This window comes from Cheilinus undulatus, linkage group 14 (assembly GCF_018320785.1).
Source record: "Cheilinus undulatus linkage group 14, ASM1832078v1, whole genome shotgun sequence".
In the NCBI taxonomy this organism is placed as follows: Eukaryota; Metazoa; Chordata; class Actinopteri; order Labriformes; family Labridae; genus Cheilinus; species Cheilinus undulatus.
In genome coordinates this window covers 48,497,506-48,511,337 of record NC_054878.1, presented here as the reverse complement: position 1 = coordinate 48,511,337, position 13,832 = coordinate 48,497,506, and the positions used below count along the sequence as shown (strand labels likewise).

Genomic DNA, 13,832 nt, shown 5'->3' with positions numbered 1-13,832 from the left:
CCCTGATTCCCTAAAAACTAAGAATATTTTTTAAATGACACTGTTGCCACTTTACACTAATTTTACCCCATTTTCATCAATTTTCCCTCCAATTTTAACACATTTTTGGGTCAAGACAGCAATGGCGGTCAAAAGACACTGAGAGGGGGTCTCCAGATGCCCTAAAAAATACTAAGAATACTAAGAACATTTTTAAAATTTCACGTCAGATTGCCTTGTTACTGCGCCAGATGCATTGTGGGATTACCAGCCATCACTCTGAGGTGGAATGAGTCTGTGGTAACAGGAGGTTTCCTTATTATTTCAATTTAAATTTAGGCAGTTATTTGCTTAATTATTTCAATTTACATTTAGGCACTGTGGTGTTGCCCGGTGCATCTGGTGCAGTAACAAGGCAATCTAATGTGGACTTTCAAAATAAAAGTCTTCTCAAATATGCCATATTCATTGTACAACCGCCTAGATGTAAATTGAAATTATTAAGAAAATAACTACCTAAATTTAAATTGAAAAAATGAAGAAACCTCCTGTTACCACAGACTCATTCCACCTTAGAGGGATAGCTGGCAACCCCACAATGCATCTGGCGCAGCAACAAGGCAGTAACACGGCAATTTGCCAAATTTTAACCAGTTTTAATCACTTGCGTTGCCTGTGTTGACCTTTTATTGACTCTATTAACCACTTTTCTTTTCTTTTTTTTTACCAAATTTTACACCCAATTTTGCTCATTTTAACCACATTTCACTGTTGGATATGCTCAATTTTGCCAGTTTAATCCATTTCTGTGCCTGTTTATATCAATTTTTTCTCCCATCTCACCAAATTTTCCACCCATTTTTGCCAATTTAAAGCCATTTCAGCGACTTTTTAAACGCATTTTACCACTATCTATGCCGTTTTTGCCACTTAAACTCATTGTTACCACTTTTTGCTTATTTTTGCTACTTCTAGCCCATTTCTGCTACTTTTTAAATCCAATTTCACTACCTTTTCCACTATTTTTCTCCTTATCAACCTACATTAGCCATTTTTAACCCATTTTGATTCTGGTTTTAACAAAAGGGATTTATTTTTTAAGAAGGCTTTGTTCATTGATAAGAGTGGTTATCATTCAGGTTAAATTTAAGATATGGATACCACAGCTTAACGTGAACCATGATTTTGCTGACCTACGTGGTCCCCCAGTCTGGCTCGGCACCAGAAAGCTCTCCCCTTTACCCCCCCTTATGTGCCACCTTGTCTGCACATGACTGTTCTTGAATGGCTGTGTTGAACCACCTTCAGGTTCAGTAGGGGTCCCCGGTTTTTGGCACCTTTATTTTGGGGGTCGCGGGCTGAAAAGGCTGAGAACCACTGATCTGTAGGACCCACCAGAGTAAAACAAGGCTGCCAAAGTCCACTGGCAGCGCCACACTGCCATCGCCCCATGAGCAAGTCCAAGACAAAACACATGGACTGCTCCACAACTTCCACGCTCTCAGCATCCTTACACTCAGACTCAATGGCGGCATCCGCAGCGTCCCTGAACGCCATGATCTTAGCTTCGGCCCAGGAGATGCTGTTCCCAAGGCTGCAGCCTCATCACTAGCAAGGTAAGAGAGAGAACATCTGGATTTAGATTTCTGATGAAAACATCTCTCCTCATTATCAAGACTAAAGGACAAATCCCTGCAGAGTTCAACAGACAGAAAAACTCCATCACTGCAGTCAGAACCAGAATCTGTGACAAACAGTAGGATTTATTTCTACCCTTCGTCTGGTTCAGAGCTCCCCCTGCTCCTCCAGCTCCACTTTTATCGTTTCAGTTAAAGCACAGCTCTCTGTGGGATTACAGGGCAGCTCCACCGAGAACGCTGACACCACAGCGCAGGGACAATTTAAAAAAAGACTTGTGAAAGGTCGATTTCCTTTCCAGATCAGCTGGTCAGTGGACGCAAAGCAACACCAGCAGGACCCGCTCTGGTCCCCAGCCATGAGACACGAATACATGTGCATCCACCCACTACAGCCAACCTTTTCAGCCAGCATCAGCCTCCATGCATGAAAGTAGAGTCCTGAGACCAGCAGACTAAGACCAACATCTCTATGAACACTTTGACAAGGAGCTGGAGGTCATCTTATAATAAAAGAGTTTAGGACTCGGTTCCTGCTGGAATGTTTGCTCATAAATCTCTGACTGAGGTGTTTAAAGTCGTTCTTTCTCAGGTCATCACCGATAAAAAAACAGCACGAGCATCTGTTTTTACAGGAAGGTTTCGGTCTCTCTTTTTTCCTCTATTGATTGTCATCTCAGCTGTGAGGATGCCTGCAGCTGCACCGAGCTGGGACATTAACACAGGGCTGCTTTCTCTTTGGGTGTGAATTTTGTTGATTGTGCAGCCGTCAGGAGACGCAAAAACAAGAGAAGTTTGCAGTCAGAGAGGACGTCTATGCAAAGAGGAAAATCCCTGAAGTGTTCTTGACATTTCATGTTAATGAGAGCGGCCTAAACATCATTCTTTATCTCAGCTATCGCCCACGCAGCAGCATAAAGAGATATGTTCAATGTAATTCCCCTGACATTTGATTTATGATCACACTCATGTCCAGCTTTATGTGTGACGCTGTGTGTTTACCAGGCAGTAAAAGCTCATTAGTTGAATTAGATTTATTATAACACAAATACACACAGAGATGCTCTAGATTTATGTGTTTGATTTGGATGAGACGTAGAATCTGAATCATTCATCCAGCACTTCACCAAGCTATTATGAAAATGACATTTTTCTCTGACTTTCCTAAATATTCAATGCAAATGACAGCCAAAGGTTCTCAGTAGGGTTAAAGGTCAGGGGAGGATGGGGGCCACACCATGAGTTTCTCTCCTTTCATGCCCATAGCAGCCAATGACACAGAGGGATTCTTTGCAGCATGAGATGGAGCATTGCCATAGAAGATCATTTTGCTACAGAAGGCACGGTTCTTCTTTTTGTACCATGGAAGAAAGTGGTCAGTCAGAAACTCCAGATCAGTAATACTCAACGTGTAGCTCTGTTGTGTCTTAATTTTAAATATTATCAAACTTTATTTATTTATAAAGCACTTTTCATACATAACATGTAATTCAAAGTGCTTTACATAGACAAAAACATTATCCCCCAGAAAACCTTAAAAAAGAAATGTTTTTGCCATTTTTGTCACTGTTCACCTATTTTAGCTACATTTTGCCATTAAATGCCCCTTTTTTCCTATTCTTGCCCATTTTTGCAGCTTTTTTTTGACACTTTTCCCAATTTTTGCCTCATTTATCCCATGTTTGCCCTTATTTTAACAATTTTTTGCCACTTTTAGTCTTAATAAGTAACACTTTGCCATTAAATACCAGTTGTTTTCTTTTTTCCCAAATTTTTGCCCTTTCTTTATGCCACTTTTTACCCATTTTTGCCTTTTTTTTACAATTTTTTCACCATTTTTTGCCCTTTTATGCCACCTTTTGCCGTTAAATGCCCCTTTTTTCCTATTTTTGCCCAGTTTTGCAAATTCTTTTGACACTTTTTCCTGATTTTTGCCTCATTTATCCCATGTTTGCCCTTATTTTCACAATTTTTGCCACTTTTGGTCTTAATAAGTAACGCTTTACCATTAAATACCAGTTGTTTGCTTTTTTCCAAAATTTTTGCCCTTTCTTTATGCCACTTTTTCCCATTTTTCACCATTTTTTGCCACTTGTTACCCATTTAAGCTACATTTTGCCATTAAATCCCCCTTTTTCCTATTCTTGCCTAGTTTTGCAACTTCTTTTTGACATTTTCCCCCAATTTTTGCCACATTTATCCCATGTTTGCCCTTATTAACAATTTTTGCCACTTTTAGTCTTAGCAAGTAACCCTTTGGCATTAAATACCATTTGTTTTCTTTTTCCCCAAATTTTTTGCCACTTCTTAATGCCACCTTTTTCCCATTTTTTCCCGTATTCATCATTTTTTTAGGGTTAGGGTTGCCATTACATCCCACTTGTTTCCTATTTTTTTGCCCATTTCAGTCGGTTTTTACTCATTTTTTGTCACTTCTTACCCATTTTTCGGTACTTTCTGACCATTTTTTCCACCTTTTCTCCCTATTTTCACAACTTTTTGCTACTTTTTGACCATTTTTGCTACCTTTAACTTTTATGTATTGATACTTCAAGATGGTTTTGCCACATTCACCATTTAGATTGTGGCTCTTGCAAAGGTATTTTCAACAGCTTAGGTCTTTGGTAGAGCAGGGCTGAGTAACACTGCTCTATATACTTTGCCGAGGTCATTTTTACACCTTCAGGGACCCTAAGGGGTCTACCAGCTCTCTCCTCATGATTCAGGCCCAGAACATGACTCCGCCCCCTCCTTGCTGACGTCACAGCCTTGTTGGGACATGGTGGCCATCCACCAACCATCCACTACTCCTCCATCTGGACCATCCAGGGTTGCACAGCACTCACCAGTAAACAAAAAATGAGTCTTCATGTATTTCTGGGCCCACTGCAACTGATTCTGCTTGTGAGCATTGGTAAGGGGTGGCATTTACTGTGGTGAAGTGCCTCCAAGATCCAAATGTTTCATATTTTCTTGCTACATAAGCCTAAAATCATGCAGAGTCTCCTGAAGTCACATCAGAAAAAGTTTAACCAAACCCCATTCAAAAAACAAGCATCTTAAAAACTGAGCTGATAGCTTGACTTTTAGTGGAGGGTCCTATAACAGGTTATCTGATAGCAGGGTGCTGCACTAAGTTGAATTAAAGTCAGAGCCTTCAGGGGAAAGAAAAGTAAAATAAGAGCAGAAAACAGAAGGAAGAAAGCAGCAGCAGAGGAACAAAAGGAAGATATAGGAGTGGACCGGCTGCACTTTAATTGCTGAGTACTGAAGCTGCAGAAACACAGAGAGATAAACACAGAGGGTGATTTGTTCTGCAGGTCAGAAAGCAAAGAGGAGCTCCTCACCTTCCCCTCAGGCTGCTGCAGGGAAACAACATCAACCAGGCAGCTCAAATATAAACAGCTCTGTGCTCACTATCAGGCTCTGCTCAGACCAGGTCTGCTTAAATCCAGCCAGGATGCTGGTCTGTGTCCGTGGCTTTAATTATCTGCACTGATCGGTTTTGAATATTGGCTATCTGTCTCATGAATGACTAATACTCATATTCTTTTAGTCCTGAAAACAAAAATCAGAGGTAAAGCAGCGGTATAACCGGTAACATGTTTGGTTTAAATCACTGAGACTCAACGCATGGCTCTTGAGCTACATGTGGCTCTTTCTGTGATGATTTGTGGCTCTTGTATGTCTTCATCTGAAATATTATTCCTCAATGGCCTTCTGCCATTAAATGCTACTTTCCCCTACGTTCCCACCTTTTTGCTGCTTTTTTGCCCATTTTAATCACTTTTACTCATTTTTTGCCTCATTTATACCAATTTTTGACCACCTTTAACTCAATTTTTGGTGACTTTGCACCCATTTTGTCACTTTTCATTCAGTTTTGTCTATTGTATGCCTATTTTGCCACTTTTTCACTAATTTTTCCACTAATTTTTGACCATTTTTGCCACCTTTCTCTAATTCAGAGGTTCTCAACCTTTTCGGCCCGTGACCCCCAAAATAAAGGTTCCAGAGACCAGGGACCCCCACTGTACCTGTACCTGAGGGTGGCTGAACACAGTCATGCATATTCAAGGATAGTTATGTGGAGACAAGGCTGCCCATAAGGGGGGACAAAGAGGAGAGCTTTCTGGGGCCCAGCCAAACTGGGGGCCCATGGAGGTCAGCAAAATCATGGTCTACTGTAAAGTTAAGCTGTGATATATGTAATTTTATATTTAACCTGAAAAAGAACAAGCCTCATCAATTAAATAAATCTCTTTTTTAAAACATTTGTGTAGTATATAGCCTTCTTAAAAAAGTAAATATATTTTGTTAAAAAAAAAAAAAGAATTAAAATGGGTTAAAAATAGAAAAAAAGGGGTTAATAATCGCAAAAATGGTGGAAAAGGTGGTGAAGTTGGATCCTAAAAGTATCAGAAATGGCTAGAAGTGGCAAAACATAAGCAAAAATGGGCATAAATAGTGGTACAAGGAATTAAAAAGTGGCTGAAATGGCTTTAAATTGGCAAAAATTGATGGAAATCTGGTGAATTAGGAAGAAAATCAATAGAAACTGGCAAAATAGTGCTAACTGAGAAAGAAAAAATTGGCAGAAATTGGTCAAACTGGCAAAAATGGGCATACCAGACAGTGAAATGTGGTTAAAATGGGAAAAATTGGGCTTAAAAAGTGGTAGAATGGGATTTATAGTGGCAATTATGGGTCAAAACAGGTAATATTAGGCTTATGTGGCAAGAATTGTTTTAGAAGTGGCAAAAACAGGCAGAAAAAAGTGGTGGAAAGGGTTTGAATGGCAAAAATGTGTTAAAATTCGAGGAAAAAATGATAAAAACTGGTTAAAATTTGGCAAAACTGGTGTAAAGTGACAACAGTGAAATTCTAAAAATATTCTTGGTTTTTTTAAGGGATCCCCTCTTAATGTCTCACGACCCCAAGGTTGAGAACCACTGCTCTAATTCTTATTGCCACTTTAACCCATTTTTGCCACCATTTAGATTGTGGCTCTTTCAAAGGCGTTCTTCATCAGTTTGACTCTTTGGTTGAGCAGGGTTGTGTAACACTGGTTTAAATGCATGCCTAACCATGGCTTAGCAGAGGGATATGTGACAGTCATCAGCCTGTTTCACTCAAGCATAACAAGCAGGCAGGTTTATAACTCTCTGTTGGCCTGTCCGGGGCTGCAGCACCAGCTGTGTGCTGCACTGGATCAGCTCGGGTCGTCTTGAGCCTGGCGCTGCTTAAACAAAGGTGAGTTTTAACTCAAGATTCCCTTGTTTTAAGTCCATGATGAGTCCAAGAAGCAGGTGTAAACTCTGTAGCTGCATAAACTCACCAGCTCTGCAACTAAAGATACACTACGGTGTTTCAGTCAGACCCACAGGTGTATAAATCCTCACATATCCACACAGTCTCAAACATCTGTAATCCTTGACAGGTCACAGGTGTCACATGACCTTTAACTGTCCTATAAGACAGGGGTTCTCAACCTTTTCAGCCCGCGACCCCTGAAATAAAGGTGCCAGAGATCCGGTGGGGTGCCAGTGGGGAACCCCACTGTACCTGAAGGTGGTCGACCACCGCCGTGCACAATGAAGAATAGTGATGTGCAGACAAGGCCGTCCATAAAGGGATAAATGAGAGCCTTGTGGCGCCCAGCCAAACTGGTTGTCCATGGAGGTCCCCAGAATCATGGTCAAATTAGTTAAGCCGTGAATCCATATTTCATTTATAGCCTGAAAAATAACCACTCTTATTAAAGAAAAAAATATCTTTTTTGTGTAGTAAATTGCCTTCTTAAAAATGTAAATCTTGGATTTTAAAAGTAGCAGATACGGTTTAGAACTGGCAACACTTGAATAAAAATGGCAAAAATGGGCAAAAATTGGTTAAAATGGGCATAAAAAGAAGTAACAAGGAGTTAAAATGTGGCTGAAATTACTTTAAATTGGCAGAAATTGGTCAAACTAGCAAAAATGGGCATATCAAATGGTTAAATGGGGTTAAAATGGGGAAAATTGGGTGTAAAAAGTGCTTGAAAGGGGTTAAAAGTAGCAGTAATGGGTCAACAGAGGCAACATTGGGCTTGATGGCAAGAATTTTGTTTAGAAGTGGCAAAAACAGACAAAAAAGTGGTGGAAAGAGTTTAAAACGGACAAAATAGGTGTTAAATGATAAATTTGTGTTAAAATTGGTGGGAAAAAAGATGGAAAGGGGTAAAAAAAATTTACAAAATTGGTGTGAATTGGAAACAGTGTAATTTAAAAATATTTTTGTTTTATTGGGGCAACTGCAGACCCCCTCTTAGTGTCTCACGACCCCCAATGGGGTCCTGACCCCAAGGTTGAGAACCACTGCTGTAAGAGACCTTTTATAGCTTTATTCTTGACTTAAACGAATTAAGTCCCTGATTGAAACACACTGATCATTCTGATGGGGTCATGTGATTGGCCAAATAATTTAAGAGCAGAAAAAATGAAATAGGTGTAGAAAAAAATGCATAACTTGTGAAAGCAGTGGTGGAAATGGTTTAAAAGAGGCAACAACGGGACTAATATGGCAAAAAAACATTATAGCAATGCAACAAGATAAAAACGTGAGGAAAATTGTGAAAATTGGTTAAATGACAAAAATAGGTTGAAGAGGCAAAAATTGGTTAAAAAAAAGCCAGATTAAACTTGTAAAAAAAACTTGTCAAAAACTGGCAAAAATGAGTTCAAAGTGGGAAAAATGGCCGAAAGTAAAATACAGTTGCAGAATTTTTTTTGAATAGGCAAAAATGGGTTACAGAAATGCAAAAAGGGTGCCAAAATGGTTGGAAAATGGTGAAAAGCTGTTCAAAAGTGGCAAACAGGGTATAGAGTGGAGAAAAAGTTGCAAAAATTGGCTAGCTAAAGTAGGAAAATAGGGTCCAAAGGTGAATTAAAAGTAGAAAAAAATGGGCATAGAGTAGGAAAAAGTGGCATAAATAAAGTGAAAAAGTGGTGAAAAGGGGTTAAAAAGCCCCTCTTTCACCGATCCAGCCACGGGCGTAGCACAGGGGGTAAAAAGGGTACCGATTACCTGGGCCCACTGTAGGGAGGGGCCCTTGGGAAGTTATTATGGTCACAACTGAATTAAAGGCAACTCCATGAAATGGTCAACAGACTGAAATTTCTGTATCAATTAGACAGAAATGAAATACTGGGGGGCCCTGCCCCTCCCTTAAAAATGTCTAAATGGTATAGTCCAGTGCTGCAAAATAATGCAAGTAAATTTAATCTAACCAAAGTAAATATATTGCTCATAAATCTGTAAATTATGGTTAAGAAAATCATTTAAATGCATGGATATTTGTAAAAATGATGCAACATTTATTGCTTGGCTAGCCGGTTAAGGGGTCCCTGTGTAATATTCTCTCTAGGGGCCCAAAATCCTCAGCTACGCCCCTGATCCAGCACATGTGCAGTGATGCCATCAATAAATCATGACTGTGGACGGCCCATGCACCGGGACTTTTGTCGTTAAATCTTATTGATTTTGACTTATGCTGTATAAATATAAATTAAAGGTAAAATTACGCCACTTTGCAATCAAGACTGGAAAGTAAATGAATTTTCCAATAATAGATGTAAACGGATCAACCAGAAAAGCCAAACGTGACATTAACTGACAGAGATAGGTGTATTTTTTTAAGTCAGAATGTGTTGAACATGGTCTACTGAGTCTGTGTAATGTCCCGCCATAATTTTGCTATGAGGGGAAATGGGTGTGGGCTCTTATGGGTTAATGCTTCAGCAGACAATCTGGACAACGCTATGCTTCCAACTGTGTGGCATCAGTTTGAGGAAGACTCTTCTATTCCAACATGGCTGTGCCCCAGAGCACAAAGAAGGACTAGAAAGACATGGTTTGAGGAGTTCAGAGGAAGAACTGGACTGGTCCACACAGGTCCCTGACCTCAACCTTAAACACTTCACATTGGGAGTACATTAGAGCCCCGCATCTTTATGTTCTCTTTCCACATCTGAGTGTAATCATAGCTGTTTCTAAGATTATAACTATTAAAAAATCATCATTATCTGGTTTACAGAGGCTCTGGGTGTAGAAAGAGAAGTGATACATTCAAAAGACCCAGACACCTGGCGAGTAAACTCTGACTTAGTCAGTCCTTGAGTTTTACACAACAAAGATCTACCAGCGTTGGTGATGTGTTCAGAGTCCATAGGAAATGTCTGAACTGACATGAAAAAGAAAAACAGCAGTCTGATTTTAGAATGTGTATTCTTCTGTCTTAAGGCATGGATTGTTGAACCAGCAGTGATATAACAGAGCGTTTCTGCTGTTTGGTTCACAGAGTTTCCTCTGACAGCTGTTTTCACTGGTCTGTTGTCAGGTTAATGCATCAGATCAGATGTGAACATGGTGATAAAGAGCTGTAAGTGCTGAACATGGACGGCCTGTCCACACTGACTGTTCCATCACAGACGTCAGTAAATCATTTAGCAGAGCTCCAGAGCTTCACTGCAGCCTTAATCTGATCTGTTTCTCTGCTCTGAACACAACACACACTTCAGCTGATTATTCTGATAATCAATTACTTTGAATCATTCTTAATCTTTTTTATTGTCCAGATGTCGCTCGTTTTTGATGAAATAATTGTTGTTATGTTTTATTTTAGCAGAGTCCCTTTCAGGCTGATCTCAAGTGTGATTATTCAGATGTTTTTAACAAGTTTAAGCTAACAAAGAGCGTTTACAAAGAGAGTTTGTGATGAATCAATACGCTTCAGATCCAAAGATCTGCGTCTTTTCTCTCTGTGATGGAACTACAAATTATCTTGTGATATTCTTTCTGAACTTTTTAGGGGGGATTTTATTCCTCTATCTAAAGGACAGCAGATAGAGAAAGATTGGCTCAAACACCATTAAATATACAGTCATGGACCAAAGCATTGGCACCCCTGGAATTTTTCCAGAAAATACACCATTTCTCCCAAAAATTGTTGCAATTACAAATGTTTTTGGTATACATGTGTGTATTTCCTTCATGTGCATTGGAACAACACAAAAAATCCAAAGAAAAAAGACAAAATTTTTCATACTTTCATCCATGACTGTTCATTTGATTCACTATCAAACACAGTGGGAGAAATTCATGAAACATTGTCAATATGGACTGTTATAAAATGAAAAATACTTTAATTTCAATTTTGAATATCTAACGAAATCCAGAGATTAATCTGGTTTTAATCCTTAATCATCTGACCGCCCTAGTTCTGAATGTTTCCAGCTAACAGGACCGTCCACACACCCTACAGTATGAAGATGAAACCTTACAGGTCACACTGTTGAACCCCCAGTAAACTCCCCTCAGCAACAGGAGCTTAACCTCCTCCTGCTTCTAAAATCTCATCACAGATTTCCGCTCGCTCTCACAAACCAATTAAGCCAAAGTCATTAACCGACCTGTTAGCGCTCTTTACATCCTGAACCACAGACAGCTGCAGCACATTTCTCCGATCTGAGCAGGATCGCCCGCTCCGCTCCACCCTCTGATAAAGTTATCATCGTTAGCTCCCACACCACAGATAAGATATAGCCAGCACCTCCTCCAGGGGAAAACTGATTGACTTCATTGTTCTGAATGAAGCTCATTTCTAGATCTCACATCCTCGATAGAGAGTGAGGAGCTGCAGCATCGCCATCAACCAGCCGCTTTTATTTCTTAATAAGGCCTGTATCACTGAAAGTCCCTCCAACCCTGAACAGGAGGGTTAGCCACCTCCAGCATAACCCTAGCCCTTCAACACCGGTAGCATGATAAGGATGTTTTTCAGGGTTCCTTCATTCAGAGAGGAACCTTCATCAGGCTGGTACTTATGTGAACATATCAATATTAAACACACTTTCTGTTATTCTGAATATTTTACATGGATTATCAGACACTTTTGCTGGGGGAGTGGGTGGTAATGGTCAGAAATCCAGCAGGAGTGAGATTAAGAGTTCCGCGCAGGACTCTAGTCTGAAGAAGCATGGTGCATCAGTTCAGCTTAAAAACACCCAGAATCCCACAGTCTACAGATAAAATAGCTTCAGATTTAACTGGAAATGTCCCATGTTTACGTGTAATATTTTCTTGCATCTGTGTGGTGGTGTGATCTTTGCATGAAGTTATTTTTTAATGTCTAACAGCTGCTGCAGGGTAGGTGAAGTGATTAACAGAATGCTGCAGAAAAACACACTCGGTGCATTTTCCAGTGGAAATAATCACAACTACCAAGATATCTGACTGTTAAATTAAAACAGAAGGAGATATTTTCTAAGAAAAACAATGCTTCCAAAACAGATGGCAAGCCATCTGACAGAGCCTCTGTGTTTCACCTCTCCACTTCCTCTTCTGCTTCATCAACATCCTGTCTGAACCGTAAAAACACAAACATACAGAGAACCAAGTGAGTATTTTAACTCCATCTTCCTGTGGGACATTCAGCTTGAATTTTAATGCACTAAACAGAAGCTGCATCTGAACGTCCTGAAGCAGAATCCCTACAATATGATGGGACACGCTGGTGCAGCTACACAGTAATAAAGCTGCACTGCCACCTAGTGGGGAGACAATAAAACGGCAGGTCAGAGCCTGCAGCAATGAGCAGTTCAGATCAAAATCCTGCAAACTGTGAAATAAAAACACTTCTTTTCTTCCCTGCCTCTAAATCCATCACTTCAGCATCTCCATCGCTCCACACAACCCCGACACAGCTGCAGCAGACGGCTGCTCAGCATCAGTACTGACTTTTTCCCCTCCACTATAACTTTGCTAAATGCTGCTCAGCACTGAGCTCAAGGAGGATTAATGTAATAAATTATAATTATGATAATAAATACGTGCAACTCAGAAAGTTTGAATATCAAGTCAAAACTCATTTTTCCTGTGATTTACTTCAAAAAGTTAAACTTTATCCATTCTAGAGCCCGACTGACATGGGATTTTTGGGGCCGATGCCGATGCCGATACTGGGGGCTAAAAAAAGCCGATATCCAATATATTTGCCGATAACCAATATAATGGCTGATATATGAAAAAAGAACATTGATATACACAGGATATATACTAATTTAACAGTTGCATTTATCTTTGTTTATTTCACAAAGATGCAACTTGGACAAAGTTAAAATGCTGTAAAATTGTTTTTATTAGATAATAGTGGGCATGTGAACTAACAGTTGCTTTTATCTTTATTTCACAAGGATGCAACTTAACAAACTGAAAACGCTGCTGACTGGACTACGGACCAGAGGAACATCACTGACATCCTCCATGAGGAGGGTAAGCCAGGCTGTTCTCAGAGGCTGTATCAAAGCAGATTCAAGGACTTAGGGGAGCCAAAGGACTGGACTGAGACTGGAGTCAGAGTATCAAGATCCACCACACGGACAGGCCAAGGAAGTGGACTACAAGTGTGGTGTTCTTACTGTGGAGCCAATCCTGAACCTCAGCTGCATCAAAGTCTCACCTGGACTAGGGACAGGAAGAACTGGACCGTTGTAGTCTCAGTGGTCCAAAGTCCTGTTTTCATTTGTAAATCCAGGTCTAAGAGTCTGGAGGAGGATCAGAGAGGTCCAGATTATGTCAGGTCTTGAAGTCCAGTGTTTCCAGTCTCCACAGTTTGGGGTAACTGTTGGTCCACTGGTCTTTATCCGGTCCAGAGTCCATGCCGTCAGCCGTCTACCAGGAGATTTTACAGCCCTTCACGCTTCCATCCGCTGAGAAGCTTTAAGGAGATCCTGATCTCCTTTCCACCTGCCCACAGCGAAACCAGAACTACCAGAAACTGATTTACTGACAATGGTATTACTGGGTTTGATGGGCCAGCCAACTGGTCTGACCTGAACCCCACAAAGAATCTCTAGAAGATAAGAGACTCAACAATCCAGACCAGCTAAAGGCTGCTATCAGAGCAACCTGGGCTTCATGACAGCAGGAGCACAGACTCATCGGCTCCATGACACGATCAGAGATGCAGGAATTCATGAAAAAGGAGGTCAGACCAAGCACTGAGAGATAAATGAGGAGGATTTAACAATATTTAGAAACTGTGGATTTTAGATTTTCATGAGCTGTGAGCCATAATCATCAAGATTTAAACAAAAAAGTCTTTAAATATGTTACTGTGTTGTGATGGATCTAGAATATGTGGAAGTTAACTTTCTGAATTAAATCACAGGAAAAAAT

The 13,832-nt window shown here is 40.2% G+C and overlaps 1 protein-coding gene across 5 annotated transcripts in view; it reads right to left on the bottom strand.

Annotated features, from left to right (window-relative positions):
- Positions 1-13,832, bottom strand: part of pex7 (peroxisomal biogenesis factor 7) — a 77,282-nt gene that overhangs the window by 58,792 nt on the left and 4,658 nt on the right. The gene's annotated exons all lie outside the window — the stretch shown is intronic.